General features: G+C 41.8%; 1 protein-coding gene across 23 annotated transcripts in view; it reads left to right on the forward strand.

Annotated features, from left to right (window-relative positions):
- MTPAP (mitochondrial poly(A) polymerase) overlaps nt 1-14,346 on the forward strand; it is a 133,287-nt gene that overhangs the window by 57,635 nt on the left and 61,306 nt on the right. For 2 of the 23 annotated variants that reach the window (XR_014817104.1, XR_014817090.1), the window contains exon 11: nt 2,087-4,505. The exons of the other annotated variants lie outside the window; for them this stretch is intronic. The gene's annotated coding sequence lies outside the window, so the exon portion shown is untranslated. Of the gene's footprint in view, nt 1-2,086; nt 4,506-14,346 lie in introns of those variants that run through there. 23 annotated transcript variants of the gene reach the window in all.

The raw sequence follows: 14,346 nt of genomic DNA on the forward strand, positions 1-14,346 counted from the left end.
ATGAAAAGTAAGCACAAAGAAAAAAGTTCCCTACGATCTTGGTACCCAAAGGAACGATTGTTCAGATTTCAGGGTCTGGTGTAGCCATACTTGTTCCTGCAGCTAAATGTACCCCATGTACCCGTGTACACAACTTTTATACTGACATACAGATGTGTGCTGACAATATTAGGGCTTACAATACAGACTATTTCATGTTGTTAAGACACAATATTCCCTAGAACATGTTTTTTTGGCTTCAAAATCTTATAAGTGCCATGTGTCCTGGTGGTTCTGCAGGAATCACCTCCTAGGAGGGCAGTGGCAAGGTTCTGGGAGAGCAGGTGACCTGGGGAAACATTGTGGCCTTTAGAGAAAACTCTGCCCCAATGTCCACTGCTTGGATTGGATACATACTCTTACCCCCTTTCCATTGTCCTTCTGTCTTCTGCCAAAGGTTAAGCACTGGAGTGATAGAAGATTAAAGAGAGGTGACCAAAATAGAACAGCCCGGGTCAGGCTGAAGGAGAGGACTTACTTGCCGTGATGGTCATTACCAGGGTCTTAGCATTGCCCTGTCTGTGCCCTTGGCCTTTGGCTCTCAACAGTCATGAGCATCCCCAATAAAAGCATTTGGGGCAGGGGGACAAACCACCGAAAATAGTACCTTCCAAAAAAAAAAAAAAAATGAAGGGGTCTCTTCCCTTTGATCACTGGGTAACTTTCAGCAAGTTACTAAATTCTGTGTACCTGAGTTTTCTCATCTGTAAGGTGAGGCTGGTTAAAATACCTGTCTCATAGAGTTATAATGGAGACCAGAATATGTTCATCAGTAAAGCATGTAGAACAATGCCTGCTACATAATAAACTCTTAATAAATATTCCATTTTATCACTATTATTAGTAGCAGTAGCTATAGTAGTAATATAATTAATTGGTGGGTATTTAGATCTCAGGTTTTTGGTATTGTAAATAATTCCTTAGCACATTCTTTCAGATAACTGCATGCACATGGTATCTGATTATTTTTTCAAAGCGTGATTGCTAGGTGTGTATGTGTTAAGGCTTTTTGTACATGTTGCAAACTGTACTGAGAACGGTCTTCCAGTTCACCTGACAGTCAACATTTTAAAAGAATGCGCCCATTTACCCACTCCCTTTGGCATTAAGGGTTGTCATTTAAAAATCCATATGTGGGAGTTCCTGTCATGGCTCAGCAGAAACGTATCTGACTAGTATCCATGAGGATGCGGGTTCCATCCCTGGCCTTACTCAGTGGGTTAAGGATCCAGTATGGCTGTGAGTTGCGGTGTAGGTCGCAGACACGTCTTGGATCTGTCATTGCTGTGGCTGTGGGGTAGGCCGGCAGCTATAGCTCTGATTCAGCTATAGCCTGGGAACTTCCACGTGCCACAGGAGTGGCCCTAAAAAGAAGAATAAAGAAATAAATAAATAAGAAAAAAAAATTGGAGTTCTCGTCGTGGCTCAGTGGTTAATGAATCTGACTAGGAACCATGAGGTTGCGGGTTCGATCCCTGGCCTTGCTCATTGGGTTAAGGATCCAGCATTGCCATGAGCTGTGGTGTAGGTTGCAGATGCGGCTCGGATCCCACACTGCTGTGGCTGTGGCGTAGGCCGGCAGCTACAGCTCCAATTCAACCCCTAGCCTGGAAACCTCCATATGTCGTGGGAGTGGCCCTAGAAAAGGCAAAAAGACAAAAAGAAAAAGAAAAAAAAAATGACGTGCAGAAAAGGCTTCAGTGATCTTTCCAATAGCTCATTGATTTGGCGCTGAACCTCTGTAACATACCTGGAATATTGAAGAGGGCCTGGAATCATCTAGAAATGTGCTGATGCCCCTTGTAGCAACTATCTCATTATTTAATCAATCTGAAATTAATATACACTGCTTCCTGGGACTTCCTGGTCTTGAGCATTGTTGGCAACAAGTACTATTCTACACAATCTATGTTTCCCTTTTCCTGCTGAATGTACAGACAGGCTTCCTTTCCCAGGCTTCCTTGCGATTCAGTGTGATCACATGACTGACAGTGAGTGGGCTGCGTCTCCCTTGCAGGCCTGAAAACTAGCTCTCACTCTCTGACAGGCCTTTTTCCTCTTCCTGGTGATTGGGGTGGCACCCCCGCGCGACCTTGGAAGTCACATGTTAAAGATGGCATGGCCACCTCCAGCCTGGGTTCTTGGACGTGAACGTGGAGTGCCTGGACCTCTTTGGATGGTGATGGTTCTCTTGTGTCGAGACATAGCATGTTTGCGTTTGTTGTGTTGTCACAGCCCCACCTACCTGAACTAATGCAGATGCTGACAAGGAACTAAGACCCTAACAAGGTACTGGCAGTCTGATCTACCACCAGATAGAACGGTTTTCCCTAGTGTGACTTACAGAGGGTGGGCTCCAGTGTCTCTGGCCATCTTCCCCTAGAGAGAGGTCCTCTCTGTCCCAGTGTCACGCAGCACCGGGGGTCCGCACTCCTGTGTGTTTCACCCATGGCAGCCATACTGTCAACTGGAAATTGTTCCAAATGCATGGAGATTTTGGATACCCACTTCTTCAAATCCTTGGACAGATGAAACTGGATTATGCACTCCTGTCTGCATCCTCCTGGAGCACTGGGTTGTGTGTGAAGATTTTGGAGGAGAAAGAATATTATTTTCATATTAAAATAAACATGAATGGGCAGGATGCAAAATTGGATGAATTTCAAAGACCAAGCCCAAGACTTCAAAGAGAGTTCAAGTTTGCCTTTGCAGTTCTGATCTGGTGCTCCAACCTCCCCCAGGGTACCCATCTACTGTGCTTTGTTTACTCTTTTTCTCAAGGTTTTTAGGTTTTAAGCCAGCAGCCAAATATTTTTTTTTCCAATACAGCGAAGACACCTAATTCAAAGGTTGTCAGATGACTTGTTCTTGGCCTCCCTTCCTTCCCTCTCTTCCCAGACCCTCTCCTCCCCACCACCCTGAAAAAAAGAGAGTTGAATTAACTACTTCAGCATATAAACTATGAAGTAGGTTATAATGTGAGTCTCCCAGCCAAAACCTGCAGCCTGTAGCTCTGCAGCCCCCCTCCTCCACGATGCCCTCCCAGCTCCCCTGCCCCGCCCCACTTTTCATGAAGGTGGGAATAGTTCTCAGGCCCAGGCCCCACTGCAGTTCTTCACCCTCAACCCAGACCAGTCCTGGGTTTGTGAGTTGGAGTTGCTGGCGATCTGGCCATCTTGCAAAGAATGGCCAGCTTCTGCCCTGAATGGTCTTATGATTAACTTTCAAGCCGGGCATTCTTTTCTCCACCCCCCCTTCTTCTTTGGCGTATGGAGTTCTCAGGCCAGGGATCAGATCCGAGCTGCATTTGTGACCTATTCCACAGCTGCAACAATCCATGATCTTTTAACCCACTGTGCTGGGCTGGGAAGGGAATCTGCGACCTGGTGCTGCAGAGATGCCTCTGATTCCATTGTGCCACAGGGAACTTGAAGCTGGGCATTCTTTTGCTTTTGCAAAAGTTCACGTCCTCTTCTGATAGCCAGTGTATCTGCAGTTTGCATCCACCTGGGAAGAAAACAACCTCTGGTTCTGGCGGCTGGTGAGCAAAGACCTTCTCATTTTCCCCGAGTGGACCCTCTATCAGCAGCTCGTTTCGGGGCCACCACCCACATTCCTCTCTCTTGCTACATGCACAGCCCTGCCTGTGACATCCTCTTGAATTGCAAAGCATGTGTTTTCTGACTCAGTGAGGCAAGTACTCCTAGGGTCAGATTCGCTTTGCTTCCAGAAAGGGCCAAGGTGGAACTGGTGGAGAGGGGCCAGCCCCAAGCAGGGGTCCTGGAGGCAGGGCCTGCCTCATGTCCCTGAGGACTGACTGGTTTCACAGGAGTCAGATCCTGAGGTGTGAGCGCTCTTCTTGGAAAGGATACAAAACCACAGGGTGGGAGAAGGGGATCAGAGTCAGGTGGAGTAATAGAGGTCAAGGTAGGAGATGCTGAAGTGACAAGGACTGGGAGGCACACAGCCCAGGGGATGAGCAGCCAGATTGCAAAGTTGGGATCATACGATCTCTTTTGCATTTTCAATAAGAAATCTTAAGTAAAGTGCCTGCTATTATCATTAAGGCTAAGTGTGAGTTATTTAAATGAAAAATTATAGGAGGGAGAGTAGAATTTACACCACTTCCAAGGCAAAAATATCTGAATAACAATGAAAGGGTTAGGGGAAAAAAAAGGAAGCCTTTTATAAGAAACATAATTTGCCGGGTTATACAATGATGTAGGTGAAAGCCCTTTTCCTAAAGGACTTGAGGAGTTCCTGTTGTGGCTCAGTGGATTAAGAACCCAGCTAGTATCCATGAGGATGTGGGTTCGATCCCTGGCCTCGCTCAGTGGGTTACGAATCTGGTGTTGCCATGGCTGTGGCTTAGGCCTCAGCAGCAGCTCTGATCCAACCCCTAGTCTGGAAACTTCCGTACCCCGCCAATGAGGCCCTAAAAAGAAAAAGAAAAGAAGAAAAAAAAAGGAGTCAAAGGACTTGAGAGCAGTTTTAGATTCACAGCAAAACTGAGGAGAAGGTACAGAGATTTCTCATATCCCCATCCCCCCATTGTCAACGCTCCCACCAGAGTGGGGTTGCAACTCATGAACCTACCTTGATGCCTCATAGTTACCCAAAGGCCAGAGCTTACATTAGGGTTCACTCTTGGTGTTCTGTGGGTTTGGAAAATGTTTGGGCACATGTATCCATCATTATAGTGTCAAATAGAATAGTTACATTGTCCTGAAAATCCTATGTTCTGCCTAGTCATCCCTGTCCACTTCAACTCCTGGCAACCACTGACCATTTTACTGTCTCCATAGTTTTGCCTTTTCCAGAATGTCACATCATTAAAATCACTGCATAGCCTTTTCAGATTCTCTTCTTTCACTTAGTAATATGCATTTAAGTTTTCTCCAGGTCTTTTCATGGTTTGATAGGTTATTTCTTTTTCTTGGCAGATATTAACCCATTGTCTGGATGTACCACAGTTTATTCATCCATTCACCTCCTGAAGGACATCTTGTTTGCTTCCAAAGTTTTAGCAAATATGAATAATTCTGCTATAAACATCCATGTAAAGCTTTTGTGTGGGCATAAGTTTTCAATTCCTTTGGGTAAATACCAACAAGCACAATTTCTGGATCATATGATAAGAGTATGTTTAGTTTTGTAAGGAACTGCCAAAATGTCTTCCAAGATAGCTGTACTGTTTTGCATTTCCACCAGCAATGGATGAGAGTTCTTATTGTTCTGTGTCCTTGCCAACATTTGGTGTTGTCAGTATTTGGATTTTGGCCATTGTAATGTGTATGTAGTAATAGTTCATTGTTATTTTAATTTGACCTGTGATGTGGAGCATATTTCACATGCTTATTTGCCAGCTCTATATATAATCTTTGATGAAGTGTCTCAGGATATTTTGCCCATTTTTAAGCAGGTAGTTTATTTTCTTGTTCAGTTTTAAGAGTTCTTTCTGTGTTTCAGATAACAGTTCTTCAAATGTGTATTTTACAAGTATTTTCTCCCAGTTTGTGACTTATGCTCTTATTCTTATGACACTATCTTTTGCAGGGCAAAAGTTTAAAATTTTCATGAAGTCCAGCTTATGTGTTCTTTCTTTTATGAATTGTGCCTTTGGTGTTTTATCTAAAAAGCCATTGCCAGATTTCCTGCTGTGGCTCAATTATGAACCCTACTAGTATCTGTGAGAATGCAGGTTTGATCCCTGACCTCTCTCAGTGGTTTAAGGATCTGGTGTTGCTGTGAGCTGTGGTGTAGGTCACGGATGCAGCTCAGATCTGGCATTACTATGGCTGTGGTGTAGGCCAGCAGCTGCAGCTCTGATTTGACCCCTAGCGTGGGAACTTCCGTGTGCCTCAGGTAGGGCCCTAAAAAGGAAATGAACAAATAAACAAACTGAGAAGCCTATGGATTGTCTTTGGAGGGGGTGATAATGTTTCAGGACACTCCCTGGGAGTGCTCTGAGGAGTCTGAGAAGTGTAAAGCTCATGCTCTGAAGCAAGTTTGCCTGGGGATTCCAGGGGAGGTCTGAGTGTGGAATCCACTGGTTGGGTGTGGTGTCAGCAGCCCAGACGGGGAACCACAGTTCCCAAGGAGGATGTGGGAGGAGGAGGAGGAGAGGGCTGGCTGTGTCCTGGACTACCTGTGTTCCAGGCATCTTGATGGGGCTGATGGTGCCAGATGCTGATGCTGTGGCCACCTCCATGCAGGCCCCGTTGCGGCATTTAAACGCGATGGTTACAAAAGTCTGCAGGACTTTTCCTGTGTTTCCATGAATTTTTGTGACATCTACAGATGCCAGAGGGCAAGATCTGTTCTTTGACATTTGCTCCCTAATTTTCACAGGGACCCAAAATCAAACCAGACAGTCATCTAGGGGTTCTCTAGCCTCATTACACATGGCTTTATGTTTTTAAGGTTCTTTTCCTCCAAAGAATTAAAATACTTTCTAGACTTCACATCTTCTTCCTCATCATGGGTCAAAGTGACATTCACACATGTGACACTTGGGAAATGGAGGTAAGGACAGACAGGCCTGCAAACCTGCTACAGTGAGCCAGGACTTTTAATAAGGCCCACCAGGGTCTTAATTCTTGCTTTGCAGATGCATGACCTTGGGCAACTTATTTTCTGTGAGCCTCAGTTTCTTTGTGTGTAAGAATGTTCTACTGCAGGTCTGTTACAGGTTGATGCACTCAGTGTATATCAGGTGCTCAGCATGGTCAGTTCCTACATCTCTCAGCTTCCTGGTTGGTGCACTCTGGAAAGGTCTGTGAGTGTCCCTGTGATGGGGGACATCCTGCAGCACTGTCTGTTCTTTGGTGCACTTGTGCTTTGTAAGAAACCAACATGGCGGCTTCATGCATTGGCTTGACCAACTGAGAGCTGCTTTCCATGGACTTATTCTTCTTAGAGGACAGTACTACATCGGGGTCCAGGCCTATGCTCTTAGGTAAATGATCCCCAATTATTGTCAAGGCATCTTTGGCTCCAAGATGAGAGCATCCTGGCGCTTGAGGAGCTCCTGCCAGGGTCTAAGTTCAGCCAGTGTTCTCTTTATCCTGTTATGTGCCTCCGAGAAGGATTCAAGGCAACTTACAGGACTATGACTAATATAAGAGAAACATCACTAGTGCCCCAAATGCAGGTGGAGGTGAGTTTCACATTTGGCTCTGAACATCTTTTTGCAGTCAGTGTGAAAAGGAAGGCAGGTTGAGCCAGCTTGTGGTGCCATCCAACAGATATTCATCCTGCAAAGCCATGTCCCTAGGATGAAAAGGAATGTAAAGTGTTTTCAGTTGTATTTAGTGTGTATATAGTTAGTGCCCATCAGACATTTGGGACTTGTGTGAAAATGGGTACTTTGGTTGACAAAAGCAACTCTCTTAAACTTGAGCACAACATGTCTATAAGCTTATTTTTTAAGGAAAAGAGTTTATGACAAGTTGCTACAAAAGACAGTTTCAGCATGTAAATTGGTACAACCACTATGCAAAACAGTACGGAGATACCTCAGAAGACTAAATATAGAACCACCATGTGGTCCAGCAGTCTCACTCCTGGGAAAAACTTTCATTCGAAAAGATGCATGCACCCCTGTGTTCATTGCACACTAGCCACAATGGTCAAGACATGGAAACAAGCTAAATGTCCATCAATAGATGAATGGATTAAGAAGTTGTGGTACATATACACAATGGAATACTATTCATCTATAAAAAGAACAAAATAATGCCATCTGCAGCAACAGAGATGGAACTAGAAATTCTTATACTAAGTGAAATGTCAGAAAGAGAAAGATAAATGCCATATGATATCACTTATATGTGGAATCTAAAATATAGCACAAATGAATCTATCTATAGAACAGAAACAAACTCATGGACATAGAGAACAGACTTGTGGATGCCAAGGGGGAGGGAGTGAGATGGACTGGGAATCTGAGGTTGGTAGATGCAAACTATTCCATTTAGAATGGATAAACAATGAGGTCCTGCTATATAGCACAGATAACTATATCCAATCAGTTTTGATAGAACATGATGGAGGATAATGTGAGAAAAAGAATGTATGTATATATATAACTGGGTCACTTTTCTATACAGCAGAAATTGACAGAATGTTATAAATCAACTATAATAAACATTTTTTAAAAAGAAGAAGATAGTTTGAGCATATTCCATGGGAAGAAATGAAGTGCCAGGGTGCCCTGGCCTGATCTCCACTCTGGAGGGCTCTTCAACCACTATCAACAAGTCTTATCTATGCTCCATGACCAGAAATAAAAATCTAGAGACTCCCACCAAAAAAGTAGGAAAGCCAGCATATGTATATATTTCAATCAAACTTGCTTGGACCATACCCTTTCAAAGTTATGGAGGTTTTTGTCTGTAGTAAATTAAAAACATCCAGCTTGCAAGGAACTTGAAAAATTGGTGATTCTGGTTCATGCTGTGAAACAATGATTCTCTCTGGCTAGCTGGGAATTTCTTAGGGTTACGTATGATGCTTTCAAACCCCCAATGTACCCTTGTAATGGGGAACAGCGTTTAGAAACCAAAATCTGGGTGCCGTGTGTGCTCACAGCCACTAGCCATTTCACTGGACAAAGCTGGGAGTTGTATTTTCAAAGTACTCATGAGTCCTTAATCATACTTACTACACAAATGTCACAGTAGAAGTCTTTTTCTTAGCTTCTTGTATATTTTCATCCCCTTTTTTTCTACATAGAAACTTTTGTTTCCTAAGAAGATCAATATATTTATTTATTTGCTTCATGCAAATTGTTTTAGAAATTATAATACTGTATTGGTCAGGTTCCCTCTAGAGAAACACACTATATATACATACACACACACACACACACACACACACACACACACACACACACACATCTTATTTGAGAAAGAATCAACCTTTAGTTCCATTTAGGCCCTCAATGGATTAGATGAGACCCACTCACATTAGAAAAGCCCATCTGCTTTGCCCAGTCTACCAATCAAATGTTAATATCATCTGAAAACACCCTCAGACACATCCAGTGAAGGCAACACCTAAAGTTACTCACTACAAAGACCAGTATCATAACTATCAACAAACTTAGTCTGTAAAGTTTCAGTTTTGTTTGCCATTCTTTTTGGCCTTAGAATATATTCCATTACAGATGTCAGAGAGAAAAGTGATCTGGAATAGGCAGAATCAAAAGTTCCTTAAAATCAAAAGTTACTTGAAATAATTCTTTTTTGCCCTTGTAGTTATTTTATCAACTTGATACGCGTTTAAGTTTATTTGCTTTCTGTTTGTATTCAATTTTGAGGTTTAAAAGAATCCATTTTGATTTAATTTTTTAACATATAAAACATTTATATGGTTCAAAGATCCAGAAAAGATACAAAAATGTTTACTTGTAGATGGCTCACTTCCATTCTGACCTCCCATCCTGTTCCTACTCATTCATCAGTTTCAAGTTTATCATCCTGTTTCTTTTTGCAAATACACTACATACTATTTACTGGGATCTTTTTCTAATAGAACCCTCTCCATTCTTGATCACTAATGTATTTCAAGTTCACTACGGACACTTCACAAAATGCAGAGCCGCACTTAAGCAGCACAAAAACATCTGGATACATGTTGTTTGATAAAATTCTTGTTAACTAACTGAGCTTAGTCGCATATTCATATGATTATATTTAGATTTGGTTTACTGGGATTTTCTTTTTTTTTTTTAAGCCCCAAGCCTATCTTGTTATTTTGATTTACATGACTTAATTATTACTTCTATTTTAGCAAACACATTTCCTCTCTAAATTCAGTATTTCCTGACAAGGATGAGACCCTGGAGACCAGACTAGAGGAAGTCATGAGGTACTTTCTTTGTATACTGAACAGAGGAGAGGCTTCAGTTGTACTAGTAACACCAGGAAAGACCTCCACCTCGGCCCCACCCTGATTCATGGGAGGAAGTGCTCATCTCCACATGCAGGATGTGGTCTGACAGCCAGCTCCCTAGAGGAGGGAAGGGCTCTGAAAACGCTCTGCATAAACAGTGGCATCTCAGCATTGCTTTTTGCCTAACCAGGTGGTCACAGTCGCAATCCATCATATTTCTCAGGCTACATATAAAAGCCTGGTGGAGATTGGTCTAAGGAATGGATTATTTAAAGGAACAGAAGAGAAGAATGTCCGCAGGGCTGAGTCTGGCTATTTAAAACTATCCATTTTATGTTTGTACAGTCATTTACTTGTTGGAAGTGTTTTCATCTGTGTGATTTCAACTGGTGGCTATGGTGACTATGAAAAATAGGGCAGGGGTGTTCCCATTGTGGCTCAGCAGGTTAAGAACCCGATCTAGTCTCCATGAGGCTGTGGGTTCAATCTCTGGCCTTGTTCAGTGGGTTAAGGATCCAGCGTTGCTGCAAGCTGTGGTGTAGGTCACCGATGTGGCTCTGATTTGACCCCTGGAAACTTCCACATGCTGCAGGTGTGGCTGTGGAAAGAAAAGTAGGGCAGGAATTATTAACCCTTTTTAAAAGATGACAAAATGGAGAGTGGTAAAACAAGAGATGCCTGGCCAACCAGCTGCCAAGCTGGGCTCAAGGGAAGACTTCCTGGGCCAGAATCAATGATTTTTCCTTCGTATGTCAAGCATGGTCAGGTATGGACAAAGGTTTCAGAGAGTACAAATGCTTTTTAAGCCAGATTCTTACATAAAGCCAAGTACCTTGTATTACAAGTACTAGGTATGTTAGTTAGCTATTGTCTTGTAACAACCCCAAACCAGAGTGTGTAAAAACAGTAAACATGCCTTATCTCAACTTTCTGTGGGTCAGGATTCTGTGTATAGTTTAGCTAATTACCTGTGACTCTTCCTTTCTAAGGTAAAGATGTCTTATTTCTCCATAAGATAAAAAGGCGCGCGCATGCGCACACACACACACACACGTAAAGTTAATTACCTCAGATTGGTTAAATCAGAAATTCTAGGGGTCAGTCAGGCATCAGTAGCCTTCTAAAGCTTCTCACGCAGAATTCCCTGGTGACCTAGTGGTTAAGGTTCCGGTATTGTCACTGCTGTGGCACAGGTCCTATCTTTGGCCTGGGAATTTTGCAAGCCCTAAGCATGGCCAAAAAATAAAATAAAAATGAATAAAACATCTCAGGTGACTCTAATATGCAGCCATGATTTAGAACCATTTCCCTAGCCTTTGGTTAATTTTTTTTGGAGGGGGCTATTTTCTCCAGAAAATAGAAAGTTCTGTGGGAGATTATTATTATTCCTTACCCAGGTTTTATCCTAGCTGCATCTTCATAAAGATGAAGATAGGTGGATAATACTTAATAAGTACTTCATAATACTTAATAAAAGGTGTTTAAGAGAGATTTGGTGGATCAGTCTTCTTTTTTTCATGGCCACATCCACAGCATATAGAAGTTCCTAGGTCAGGGATTGAATCTGAGCTGCAACCTATGCCACAGCTGGGGCAATGTGGGATCCTTTAACCCACTATACCGGGCTGAGGATTGAACCTGCACTTCCACAGCAACCTAAGCCAGTACAGTTGGATTCTTAATCTACTGCACCACAGTGGGAACTCTGGCTTAGCCTTCTGTTAACCCCCTGTATGTAGAGATGTATTCAGGGTTCATGTGGGGAGGATATCATTGCCTCACTCCTTCCTATTTTTGAAGGATTTGTTAGTCATTGACTCTCTTGGCCTTTTTCTATATGGAAATATCTAACTTCACTCTTGTATGATAGTTTAGCTAGGTATAGAATTCTAAGTTAAACATATTTACCCTCTGCATGTCTGAGCTATATTGCTGCCATTGAAAAGAATTTTATCCAAATTATCATTCCTTTGTAAGCACAAACATTTTCTCTCTTGTTGCATTTGTTTTATTTTCAATTTATATTATGGAAACTAGTGAGAATTTAGGAGGTCTTTATGTGAGAGAATCATGTCTTGTCTGGCTTGAGAGCTTCTTCCTTAGAGAGATTATAGATATTTCTCTGTCAGATGCTTTGGGGCTTATCAGTGGCTGGAGATAGTATTTTTTGTTAATTTCTACTCTTAGACATGACAGACTATGAAGATGATATTGTTTCAAATTTCAGATGTGCATGAGAGCAGGCCTGTGGTTTACAAAGTCTCAGGGAAACATTTTTCTACCCAGTCCCCAAGCTAAGACAAACTTCTTGTTGTTTACCTATATTTGTAGACAGATTTTCAGATTTTTGTAGCCCTTAAGAATTCCACCTTGGGGAGTTCCACTGTGGCTCAGTGGGTTACAAACCTGATTAGTAGCCATGAGGATGCAAACTTGATCCCTGGCCTCACTCAGTGGGTTAAGGATCTGGCATTGCCATGTGCTGTGGTGTAGGTCACAGACATGACTCAAATCTCACATTGCTGTGGCTGTGGCTGCCACTGTGACTGGCAGCTGCAGCTCTGATTTGACCCCTAGCCTGGAAACTTCCATATGCCACTGGTACAGCCCTAAAAAGAAAAAAAAATCTAATTTTACATAGAAGTGTTATTTTCAACTCCTCACCTTATTCGTGGGATCCCTTGATTACTGAGTCTAAAATCCTATTCTCTACCCTCCACCCCCTGCCATTGCACTCACTATTATGATAATCAGTGCCTTCTTCAATTCAGGCCCTGGGAATTTACCTTAATTGTGTACACTTGGCTCTGTGTCTGAAAAAATATATATAATTAATCTATTAATACTAGGTTTTGTGTGTGTGTGTGTGTGGATTTGTTTTCAAGTTATCTGATCTGCTGTCTTGCCCTGATATTTTTGTTGTAGTTATTTTCTTTAACCTCTATCATTTTAGTCATGATTTCTATGAAAGTTTTTAAAATAAGATGAAAAAATTAACAGATGGCTAGAAGATTTTTATGAGTATGCCTCTATTTTTATTTAACTTCATTTCTAATTTTATAGCATTGGAGATAATGAGGTTAGTTTTCATTCCATTGGTGCTTGGAAATATAGCGATTCTGTTTTCAGGGTACAAAGTCATATATCTGTGTATATATATATATATATTTCAATTATATAAATATACATGTATATGTATAAATGTGTGTGTGTGTTCAACCTTACTGGTTTTTTGGGGGGAGGGTTCCTTTTTTTATGGCTGCACCTGGGCCAATTTATGGAAACTCCTGGACCAGGAATTAAGTTGAGGTATAGCTACAAACTGCTCTATAGCTGTGGCAACACCAGATCCTTTAACCCACTGCACTGAGCCAAGGATTGAACCTGACCCTCTACAGCAACCTGAGCCCTTACAGTCAGATTAGGAATCTGTGCCACATCAGGAACTCTGCAACTTTACTGTTAATTGGGTTTGGATCCTCACTTTTTTGTCCATTAAAGTTGCCAGGACTGAAAGGAATTATTTATATTTTCCTACAGTTATTATATTTTAAATTTATTTTTCCTCAATTGTTATAGCTATAAGTAAAATATTTTTGTTGCATTTTTTGTTGTCATTTTGAAAAGAATGGACAATTATATCCTCGTTTTAAATCATTCTTTTAACAATTATAAATTTCCCCCTTGTTTCATTTAATTCTTTTTGTCTTGAGTTTAACCTCATCTCCTATTAAAGTTACAATCTCCACTTGCTTTTGTTAGCTTTGCACCAGTATATCTGTCTACCCTTTTATTTGTAGTATTTATGGTTCAATTTATTTTAGATACTGCTCCTTTGGAGTTCCCTGATGGCTCCGCAGTGGTGGTTAAGGATTCAGCGTTGTTGTTGCTGTGGTACAGTTTCAATCCTTGGCCCTGGAACTTCCTCATGCCATGGGTGCAGCCAAAAAAAAAAAAAAAAAACCAAAACAAAACTATTCTTTTGTATACCATATAGTTAGTTGTTTCCGTCATGGCTTATATAACTACTGTTGAATAAGACATGGGGCTAGAGGAGTTCCTATCGTGGCTCAGCAGGCTAAGAATCTTACTCATATCCATGAATATGCCAGGGTTCAATCCCTGGCTTTGCAAGGTGGGTTAAGGATCTGGCATTGCCATGAGCTGTGTGTAGGTCACAGACAATGGCTCGGATCTGGTGTTGCTTGTAGTTGTGGTGTAAGCTGGCAGATGTAGCTCTGATCCGACCCCTAGCCTGGGAACTTCCATGTGCCATGGGTGCGGGCCTAAAAAGCCAAAAAATAAAAAAAAATTAAAAAATAAAAATAAAATTCAAATCAAGTTTTGTATATTCTTCCAGTCTAATGAATAAAAATAACTTGTACATACCCTTGAGAGATGGCCTCACAT

The sequence above is a fragment of the Sus scrofa genome, chromosome 10, assembly GCF_054392235.1.
Source record: "Sus scrofa isolate SSC_HxYL_T2T_F1_AM1 chromosome 10, Sscrofa_HxYL_maternal_Yorkshire_Landrace_v2.0, whole genome shotgun sequence".
NCBI classification, from domain to species: domain Eukaryota; kingdom Metazoa; phylum Chordata; class Mammalia; order Artiodactyla; family Suidae; genus Sus; species Sus scrofa.